The following is an 11146-nucleotide window of genomic DNA, read 5'->3' as shown; positions in this document are numbered from 1 at the left end:
TCCCTTCACTTTCAGTCTGGATGTACCTTTAGGTTCAGATTGAATCTCTTGTAGACAGCATATGGATGGGTTCTGTCTTTTTATCCAATCTGCAATCCTGTGCCATTTTATGGAAGCATTTTGGCTGTTCACATTGAGAGTGATTATTGAAAGATATGATTTTATTGTCATCATGTTGCCTGTGAAGTCCTTGTTTCTATAGATTGTCTCTGTAAATTTATGTTGTATATCATTCTTGGGGTCTTTCTCCTTTTATAGAACCTCCCTTAATATTTCTTGCAGGGCCGGCTTAGTGGTCACATATTCTTTCAGTTTCTGCCGGTCTTGGAAGCTTTGCATCTCTCCATCCATTCTAAATGACAGCCTTGCCAGATAAAGTATTCTTGGCTGCATGTTCATCTCATTTAGTACCCTGAATATGTCTTGCTAACCCTTTCTGGCTTGCCAGGTCACTGTGGACAGTTCTGACGTTATTCTGATGTTCCTCCCTCTGTACATAAGGAATCTCTTCCCCCTAACTGCCCTTAAGATGATTTCTTTGGTGGGGCACCTGGATGGCTCAAGTCATTAAGCATCTGCCTTCGGCTCAGGTCATGATCCCAGGGTCCTGGGATCGAGCCCCACATCGGGCTCCCTGCTCGGCGGGAAGCCTGCTTCTCCCTCTCCCACTCCCCCTGCTTGTGTTCCTGCTCTATCTCTCTGTCAAATAAATAAATAAAATCTTAAAAAAAAAAAAGATGGTTTCCTTGGTTCTAAGATTTGCGAGTTTTACTATTACATGCCAGGGTGTTAGTCTGTTCTCCTTGATCTTGGGAGGGGTCCTCTCTGCCTCTAGGACATGAATGTTTGTTTCATTCCCCAGATTAGGGAACTTCTCAGCTACAATTTGCTTAAATATATCTTCTAGTCCTCTCTCTCTCTCCACCCCTCAGGGATCCCAATAATTCTGACATTGGAACGTTTCATAGCTTCACTTATTTCTCTAATTCTGTTTTCATGGATTTTAAGCTGTGTGTTCCAGGCCTCCTCCTATTCCTTCTTTCTATCAGTTTGTCTTCTAGATTACTAATTCATTATTCTGCCTCGTTTACCCTAGATACTCAGAGTATCTAGATTAGATTGGATCTAATGCATTGATAGCATTTTTAAGTTCTGCCAGTTCAGCTTTCATTTCTGCCCTTAGGGACTCTTTGTTGCCATTAATCATTTTCTCCGTTCTAGCAATTGTCTTCATAACTGTTACCCTGAAGTCTATTTCTGACATCTTGCTTATATCTATATGCATTTTTTCTGTGGCAGAAGTCACAGTCTCTGAGTCTTTCCTATTTTGGGGGTTCCTCCTTTTAGTCATTCTGTTGAGGGGTGGTTGAGGGAATGTACAGAGTATAAATTATTGACCACAACTGAAGCAAGATGCATCTGTTTTCTAGGACCTTAGGGTTGTCAGCCTCTCGTTCTTCCAGCCTGCCTACTGAGAGAGGGGCCAGCTGTGCTGTTACTCAGGCAACCCTGTTTGGGCAGAGTTGCCCTGCCCACTGTGGGGAGGGGGGGCTCAGTGAAAACTGTTTTTGGGGGCTTTTGTTCTCTGGCAGCTTTCCCTGGCTGCTTTCCACATCTCTTCAGAGAGTCAGAGCATAAGTGACCATTTCCAAACCTCTGCCTCAGAACAGAGAGATCGCAGTCTGTTCTTCAGTGAGATCTCCAGGCCACACCGTTTCCATTTCTGTCTGTGCTGCTAAAACCACAACGTCCTGGGTTGTGCACCCCACAGCAGCACTCCCAGCCCTCCCTTCCAGGTCCAGGCACATCTCTGCTCTTTGTGTTTCTAAAACTGCCAGCCACCCCCAGTTCACACATGTGCCCCCACAGCTCCAGGTTTCAGTCCGGGGTGCTGCCCTAAAGACCTTTCCTGCCGCTACCAGTCTGCATGTCTGTACCCAGTCCCCAGTGCAGGAGGCCTTCATGCTCTGGCAGTACAGGATCCAGGAGGCTCCCTGCCCCTTCCATTTATCTTCCTATATCTGCCCTTGGAATCACAGGTCCCCGCTTCATACCTAAAAACCAACTGCCAGTGATATTCTGTTTGCAGAGATCCAGATATATCTTCTTACATCTCAGGCTGATTTCTTGGGTGTTCAGAGTGGTCTGGTAGATATCTAGCTCAATTCATGGGACTGGTTGAAATAGGGTCCCCTACTTCTCTGACATCTTTGCCTAACCCATTATTTAGATTTTTTAAAAATTGGGTGCATAGTGGAGGGGAGACAGATAACGGTATGGGAAGATAATTCAGGATGGCTCTTCTAATTTAACAGAGAGAGTTCTGCTCTCTGCTCCATGGACTCATTCTAGGACCCAAGGTGACAGCATTTTTGCCATTTTTAAATGATGACTTCTCAGAGAACTCTAGTATAATTTTGTCATAGAGTCAGCAGAAAGTGTGAGTTTAGGGAGGAGTGCTCAGGAGAGATGTCATGGGCCAGTCCATTAACTAATATACATCATATTGACTCACATTTCATTGGGGAGAACTTAGTCATATGGCCACACCTAACTACAAGGAAGACTGGGAAATGTGTATAACTCAAGCCTTATTTCCAACTAATTAGAAAGAAAGAAAAGACAGATCGTGGTTAGCGGTAGCTCTATGATTGGGTAGTAGAGATGAGATGGGAAAGGAGGTACAATCTGCTTAACTTTGTTAACCTAGTGTTTTCCAAACTTAGTTCACCATGGAATCTCCTTTTAGAAGACACCTATTAAAACATTTTTTAAATAAATGCTAATCTAGAGCAATGATTTTATTCTATATCATTCCCTTAACCTAGTTGGAATTTCTGTTAAAATTTATGTGATGAAGCAAAACCCTTGAAATTGCAGTGTTAAAATCCCTGCATTTGTATATTCCTATCAATGAATGTCACTTTCACCCCTGCAGTTTGGACAGGTTTAGCATTAAATTCTTGGAGGGCTTCACCTGTGTTAGGAATCACTTACTTATTTTCATCCAGAGCTTTCATACAACATAGATAGATACTTTTTCTTACTATCCGCCAGAAATAACAGCACTGAAAAAAATGACAGAACACATTTTATGAAGGCATAATATAACCCACTGCTGAGAACATGTCAATCGAGGCAAAAGCAGTTAGATCTGCCGGCTGGATGCTCTTCTGATGTTTCTCCTTAAATAACTTCATTATTCAATGAGAAGTGTTTTAATTATTTAAGTGACATAAAAGATGAGGGTGTAGTATTTATATCTAGATTCTGTTTACTGATTTTAAGTTTTTTGTATTTATATTAGATTTGTAAGCACTTACCAAACCCTATCTCCACATTTAGAGAAACAAAAGGTTTCTATGTCCTTAAAGTTTCTGTTTTTTTCCCAACAGGATCCCTGTGATCCCTCTTTTGCTGTCAAACATGGCCCTTGCTTTATTAAAAGAACTTTGTCCCTCACCTTTGCAAAAACATTTACTTTTGTTACTGATGCTCATACACGGTGCACTGATATTTACTGATAATGGATTTTTCCCCACCAGTGTAATGTACTATCATTAGGGATTGTTCTCTTCATGACAATAAACAGTAATTAATCAACATAATTCTCATTACCTTTATTTAGTGTGCATTATGTATTAGGCAATGGAGAGTTTTATGTACAAAATTTCACAGCAACCATGATATAGGAATTGTAATCTCTGTGTCATAGATGTAGAAACTGAGGAAATGTTAAATTAATATTTAAACAGTATTAAAACAACAGTAGCAACAATAGAAACACAGTTGAAATATTTTTCAACGTTCAAGTCACGATTCTAACAGAGGTCTGATTAACTTCAAGTTATATGCTTCCTTTTTGCATTATCCCATGTTCTTTCTAACGCAGAGTTGATAGATTTGAAAATACATCTGTACTCTTCTTTCTGCACACCTACTATCTTTATGTAGATGTTCCAATTCTTGCAATGGTAAATTGATCTTAGACTGTGAAGTAGTGAAGTCTTGAATTCAAATTAACAGTGTGTATATGACATGGAAAACATCATAGAGGAGAAGAAAGGAATGAGAATGTCCATTATAACCTCAGTGATGGATCTGGAAGAGATCAGTATTGTCTTGAGCATTGACAAACGCTGAACAGTGCTCAGCAAGGACCTAAGTCACCCTTAGGGACAGTGATTAGTAGGTCATGCAGGCTGCATTCCAAGGGCTCCGTGTACTTTGCATTCCCTGGGGGCGGGGGCGGGGAGTGGGGGGGGGGAGCAAAACTCCTCAAACTAAATGCAGAAATCCTCTTTAAAAGTCATTGGTGGGCCAAAGGTGTGACCAGGAATTGTGTCAGGAAAAACAGAAATAAAGAAAAGAGTAAAATAGGAGAAAGAAAGGTTAATAGAAAGAACACAAGAAGGCTCTATTAAAAATATTAAAATCTGTATGTACTGACCAACAAATGAGTAGATAATTAGTTGAGAGAGAAAGCAAAAATAAAATGGAAAAGGGGAGGAAGGAATGATAGGAAAGGATAGGATGGAATGCATTTCTATGCTTCCCCTGTCCTTTATGGTACACATAAAAATTAGCTGAGTTCCAATCTTATATTTACCAGTTATAATTCTTATATTGCAAGCAGCATAAAGTGGGTAATGGTTACGGTAAGAAAAAAAATAATAAAAGAAGTGATGAGGGAAGGCTAGAGGGGCATTCCAATAGTTCAGCACACAGAAGGAACAACTCAGGACCTATATAGTCCATTACACATCTGGAGCAGAAAGAGCTCTTGGACTCTGGCAAGTGAAGAGTAATGAGCAGTCTCTTCAAGCTTCTGACATTGGGATGAATTTGCTTCAGCCATTTTCTGTCCTGAGCCATCCAGTTAAAGATGCAGATACCCTTGAGTGTTTCCTAGGTCCAGCTCCTCCCAGGTCACAGGTTCATCACTTGGTAGAGAATGGGAAGGGGAGGCAGTGCACATTAATGGCAGTTTCCACAAAGCCAAACAAAGTAGGGAGGAGTGGCTTCTTAAAGGGAAATCCTGGTTGTGGTATGAGAAAAAGAGTAAATAGATGCCGGGCAGGCACTGCCAACTCAGGTCTACCATACAGCACGGCTGTGCCAAGTCCAAAGATCTTAGTCTTCCAACACTTCCTGTGAAGGGGATATCAAAAAGAAATTACACTGGATGCTTGTAGAAAATGGCAAGGAAGATTTTATTCAAGACTATTGCAGCAGGAGAAAGGTTGGAATCAACTCCACTGAAACAAAAAGCAGTTTTTTTAAGCACTGAGGTAAGCTAATGGAAAAGTGCTGGAGGACTTTAGGTGGGTGGTTAGGCAATGTGATTAGGCCCTCTGTGTTTGTTAATTGGTGCTCATTGAAGTTAGGGTCCTACCCTTCCACAGAGACTGGGAGGTAGGGGCAATGTCTTTCTTGATTGCATTCAAAAGAAAAGATCCCAAGTCATGACAAAGACATTCCTGTGTAAAGCTTGCAAGAGGTTGGGAGAAGATTTACATCTAAAAGGGGCAGGGAAGAATTTATACTGGAATGTTTTTTTCAAGTAAATGCTCTACAGAAAGGGAGGTCAGGGACCTGGAGTCAGAAATAAACTTGTCTAACATTTAATCAAGCTGAGAGAAAGGCTCAAGTGTTCTTGGTCAGTAATCATTCACTCTGTTGATGAAAACCTACCACTGCTGCTTCCAAGTCCTGCCCCTGGGCTTCTCCAATTGTCCTATTGCTCCTGCGTGCAGCTGCAGCTCACTCTGGTCCTCTCCTCTCAAAATTCTCCAGAGCAGCAATAATGCACAACGCTGGTGTACATGCCCCTCCTAGAAGACCTGCAGATAAAAAGAGGGAATTGCAGCAGACCGGAGGGGAGGGAACAACTTAAAACTGAATGTCAGACAGCAGTACTTTTGAAGTTATGTGCTCATTATACTTTCCAAGGCACTTCTCGGGGGCTCTACTGTGTTAGACCCCAGTCTACTACCACATTATTCAGCACTCACATGTCCCCATCAAAGCATCCTTCATTCTCTGGCTTCTTTGAATCCCAAGCCTTCTCTTTCTCCCAGCATCTCCCCCTCAAGCCTCCAGGGAAAAGTAGAAAATTCCCATTGCATTATTATGCAAAACAAATTGCCCTTGCTTAGTTTCAACCTCTCCAAGCTTGCTAAGCCTCAGGACTTATCTGTGCGTATCCAAATAAGAAGTTTCCTAAACAAAAGGGCTTTGGGGCCTGGTTTTCACATTTGAAAGACTAGCAGAAGTTTCCTAGTTCTATTTCTTTTACATGCCTCAAATCAAATTATTCTGCTGGGTTCAAAATCAGAGTACCAGGGCTTTCATCCGAGGATATAAAAGAGGAAAGGGGAAGAAAAAGGCAATAGAAATTTAAGTTTTTCCCTTTGCCAAAAAAAAAAAAAAAAGAGTGGAGGGCTTATTTATTTATTTATAATTTGAAAGAAAGAGGGAGAAAGACAAGCAGAACGAGAAATTCTTCAAACCAAAATGATTACAATGGACATAAAGCCACTGTAACTGTGAGATTTATAAAATATGAATTCTTTTCCTTACCTATCTTACATTTTTGTTTATTGTTTCCATAACTGAAAAGAATATAAACCAAGGCAAGATAGGATGCAAAGTAAAGATGGAAATGAGGTGCTCAAAAAATGATGCCGTCATTGATAGACAGATAGACAAACAGATATAAATAGAGAATTGACAATCCCTTGCTAGCATGTAGGGCATAAGATCCCTGGGCATTCAATAGTGTGTGAAGATTATTTAGGCAAGTGACTGAATAATGACCTAAAAAGCATACTATTACTGTGGGGAATACCAAAGAACTGTTTTATATTTCAAAGTGGAGAAGATTTAGACCAGAAAAGAAACCAAAATGAAACAAAAGGCTTACACCACAGCAAATATTCCTAACAAAGAACATAGCTAAGATATGAATATAGAAGACCTTTCTGGTTAGATATCATTGATACTAGAAGCACAAAATGTTGCTCATGAGCCATATTTGGTCTGTAGGAATATTTAATTTGCTATGCAATTAATAAAAACTGTTAAATTACATTTTTAATTTAAGAATACAGGCATTTGTAAAACTAAGAGCCAGTGTTTTTTTCTTTTAATTGGAAAATACAGCCATAGGCTTATCTTTCTATATAGTAACAACTGGCTAAATACCATTCCTCCAATGTAGACAAGGCAGGTGACAGAGTTGTAGTGTGGCATCAATGACTCTGAGTGAGGCAGGTGTTCACAGGACAATCTTCTCCTCTCTCTCTCTTTCCCCTGGGGAGGTATGGCGTGTGTTTCCTTGAAGACTCAGCCACTGGAAAACTTTATGTGCCCTGGCCCAGGCTTTTTCCTCCATTTGGCTTCTTACAACTCTCCCTAAGCCACTGGCTTTTAGTGGTCTACCTCTCTTGGGGTCACTTGGCAGGTGAGTTTTCATGGGCAGCATTCTTTCAAGTTAGTAAAGTTGGCTCCCTTCCTCAGAGTCTATGTCTGGCCTTTCCTCTAGCATCAGCAGAAGGTCATTTGCTTTGCCTCTTTTCCTCGTACCTATCGTTGCTGGCCTTTAGGTGTCTATTGATACTCCCAAGCAACAGAAAAGGTTACATTTATCTTTCTCTTCATTGGAAGAAACTGGGTATCTCTTCTAGTGAATATGCTCATCCCCTGTCCCATGAGTATTTTTCATAGCACAAATATAGTTACTTGATCAAAGTACCTACATTTGGTCCCACCTTAACTCTCCAGCTCTTGACCTATGGATCAGCTGGTCAGGAGACACAAAGAGTCAGAGGCATTATGACTATTTCCCTGTGTATTTGAGCCACAAGAGTCTGGCACAAGCTTCCTAGTGAATGAATAAAGACCTGAGTGCAATTCATTTCAGAATACGGGAGGCAAAGAAAGGCTTGTTTGCAGAAATGATGATCTGTGCCTGGTTAACCACCTAAGCCACTTGTGCTGCTACATCATAATGCACCACTTCTCTGTTGAGTAAAAAGTTGAGTTGAGCTGGTAGAGAAAAATGTGCCATAGCAAATTGACCATGAATAAAACAAATTTACAAGTTTCTCCTGGGTGTCTGATTATCTAAAAATCTGCCAGGAAATTGAATTGCTTGTCAGCTGCCTAAATTATTTTACTCACTGCTATTGAAATTCTTGGTGGGGTAGGTGTTTTTAAAGGAAAAATAGGAAATGAGTTGGAAATGATTGATCCAACTTGAAAATAACTGTATATAGAGATGCTTCTTTCATGTAACAAGGACCCCTTCCATTACATTCTTTTGTCATCCATCCAAAGAAGAGAGAATCAAAGACAGAAGACCCATTTTAAATGGTACAACTATTTTACCTGAGGTTTATTGATTTTTTTGATGTGATATTGAGAATTAAGTATTATAATCAATCTAGGATCTGACTATATTGCTCATGTATTTCAAAATTAAGAGTGAAATTAATCCATCAACGAAATATGAATTAATGTAAAGAGGAGTAACATAGAGGGTATAATAGCTCTAATGCACACTATATTTTGGTTATATTGTTCAAAATCCACCAACAAGCTTTTTTTTTTCTTTCCTTCTTCTTTAGATGGTTCCATTACCTTCTTTTATTACCTGACTCTCTCTTGAGGGCACTATGTGCCCTCATGATTGCATTTTCTTTCATATGTCTTGTCCCAAGCATGAGACAGATGTCCTTCATGTTTTTCAATACTGCTTTCAGACTAGTCTTTCTCACATTTCCCTAAAAATCCCAATTTTGAAACTCAAGTAATCAGATTGCTTCATCAGTATTTCTTATTAGTGCTGTCAATGACAGAACCCCAGGTCAGTTCTTTCCATATTTAGATGACTTTACCCCATGGTTCAGTGTCACTCTCTCCAGGACTACTCCTGTCTTAACTCATGGTGATAGATGTTCCTTCTAACACCTTAGGTCCTCATTTTTTAAACTAATCTTCTTCAAAGGTTTGTATCTTCACCTGACTTCAGGTACTCATTCTCAAGGTCAGACCTTGTGACTGTGTCCTAATCATACCTAATCAACACCAATAACTGCTACCTTTAGATAATAACAATTATGTGCACCGGGTTCTTCGACTTCCACCTTCAATCTCCCTCTAGCACTCAGCTCTCTTTAAAAACACTAGCACCTCCAATCAATGGATTCTGTCAATTTCTCACCGTTCTTCATCATTTAATGTCATTACCCACCCCCTTTCTCCACATGTTAATGTTATGGTCAATTGTTATAATCACTCCCTTGCTAATATTGACTTCCATTCCTCTTTCACCTTATACTCAGTTGGTAAAACTAAAATCCTATAAAAGCAAATCTTCTGCCTATTCCATGTTTGCACCTGTGCAACTTAAATGCAATAGAGAAAAGCACATGACCCCTCTGACTGGTCTCATTTAAGTTTCACAAACAAAAATCTCAGTTGAGACTATAATGGTGCCAGACATTCATAGTTTAACTTCCTAGTGTAATGGTTCTCCCATTTTCTTAGTTAGCGATTTCACAGCTTTTCTCTTGAATTCTCCAGTATTCCTTTTCCATGCTCATTCCCACCTGATGATACTGCTTCTTGCCTCCCTGACAAAATTGAGCCAGAAAAGGAATACACCTACTAGCATTTGCACCCTATTTCTATCCTGCTGCCTGTTACCATAGCCTTATAGGAAGCCAGTCTCTGTCTTGCATGTTAGATCCTAGTGCTGCCTTCCCTATTCTCTGTCTCCTCTTTTATTCATATATCCACATCCATTTCATCAGGAAACTTTCACATCTCTACCTCCAAATTACATCTAGTAGCCCATCATTTCTAATCACCTCCAGGGCTACCATCCTGGCCCTAGCCACTACCACCAATATCTCTAATATGAATTACTGCAAAAGCCTCTTAGCTATGCTCCTTTCTTCTGTTCTTGGCTGTTAACCCATCCACTCCCCTCCCACTATCCTCAAAGTTCATTACTATTCAAATCTGATCATGTCACTCCTCTGTCAACACCCTATGATAGTTTGCTGTTTTGTTTAAATGATTTTGTTGTTAAAATGGCCTAAATGACCCACTTCATCTTCTGACTTCATCTCTTATACACCCCAACCCCCCACTTACAGTTTATGCCTTGGATGCCTCCCTCCCTGGAATACCTTCACCTGGATAACTCCATGGTAAATTCCCTCACTTCTTTCAAATCTCTCTTCACATGTGACTTCTCACTTACCACCTATCCTGACCATTCTCTTTGTCTCACCTGCCAATTTTCTCTGTCCCTCTACTTCTATTGTTTATTATTCTAGTCTATTTAAAATTTTTTTTCCATAATATTTGTCACCTTCTGAAGCAAAAAATACTTTACTTACTTGTTTAGGTTATTATTTATCTACTCTTTTTAACTCTAAAATATAAATTCCTCAAGGTCAGGAATTGCTATCTGGTTTGCTTACCGATGTGGCCCAAATGGTCTAAGGCATCACTTGGCATATGGCAGGAGATCAATAAACATGTGTTAAATCTATAAACACTTTCTTACTGCTGGCACTCTGTAGTGTTGCTTGTTCAACTTTTATTGGTTTGATTTATTTGCATTGTAAACATAAGGGTATTCATATTCCTTTACCATTTGGTAAGTTGAGTAGTATTTATTTTTCTTATTACAATTATGCTTTATGTAGTATGCCAGTTTATGTTTTCCTAGGTTAAGATGCCCTAATTTTCTCTTGTTCTCACTCTTTTGCCTAAGATTTTTACCTCTCATATAACTTACTTTGTTTTGAAATCTCTCATTGGTCCAGGGCTTCTTTGGCCCACCTTATAGACTATCCATATAGAAGGGATCTTTGAGATAATATACCCTAACTGCTTTATGCATAGGTGAGAACATTATGACACAGGAAGATGAATAATTTTCTATTATTTATTAATGATAAAACTCAGCTTCAATTCTCCTGGTTCTATTCTCTTTTCACTATAAGCCAAAATAGCATACACATGACTCACTCCATCTTCCCTCTTCCATGAACTGATATATAGCACAGCAGTCTTTCACAGGAGTAAGGCAATGGGTTTGGACGAAGTGGGTCATAGAAGTGGGGAC

This window comes from Neomonachus schauinslandi, chromosome 7 (assembly GCF_002201575.2).
Source record: "Neomonachus schauinslandi chromosome 7, ASM220157v2, whole genome shotgun sequence".
NCBI classification, from domain to species: Eukaryota; Metazoa; Chordata; class Mammalia; order Carnivora; family Phocidae; genus Neomonachus; species Neomonachus schauinslandi.
Note: the sequence above shows the minus strand (reverse complement) of the source record.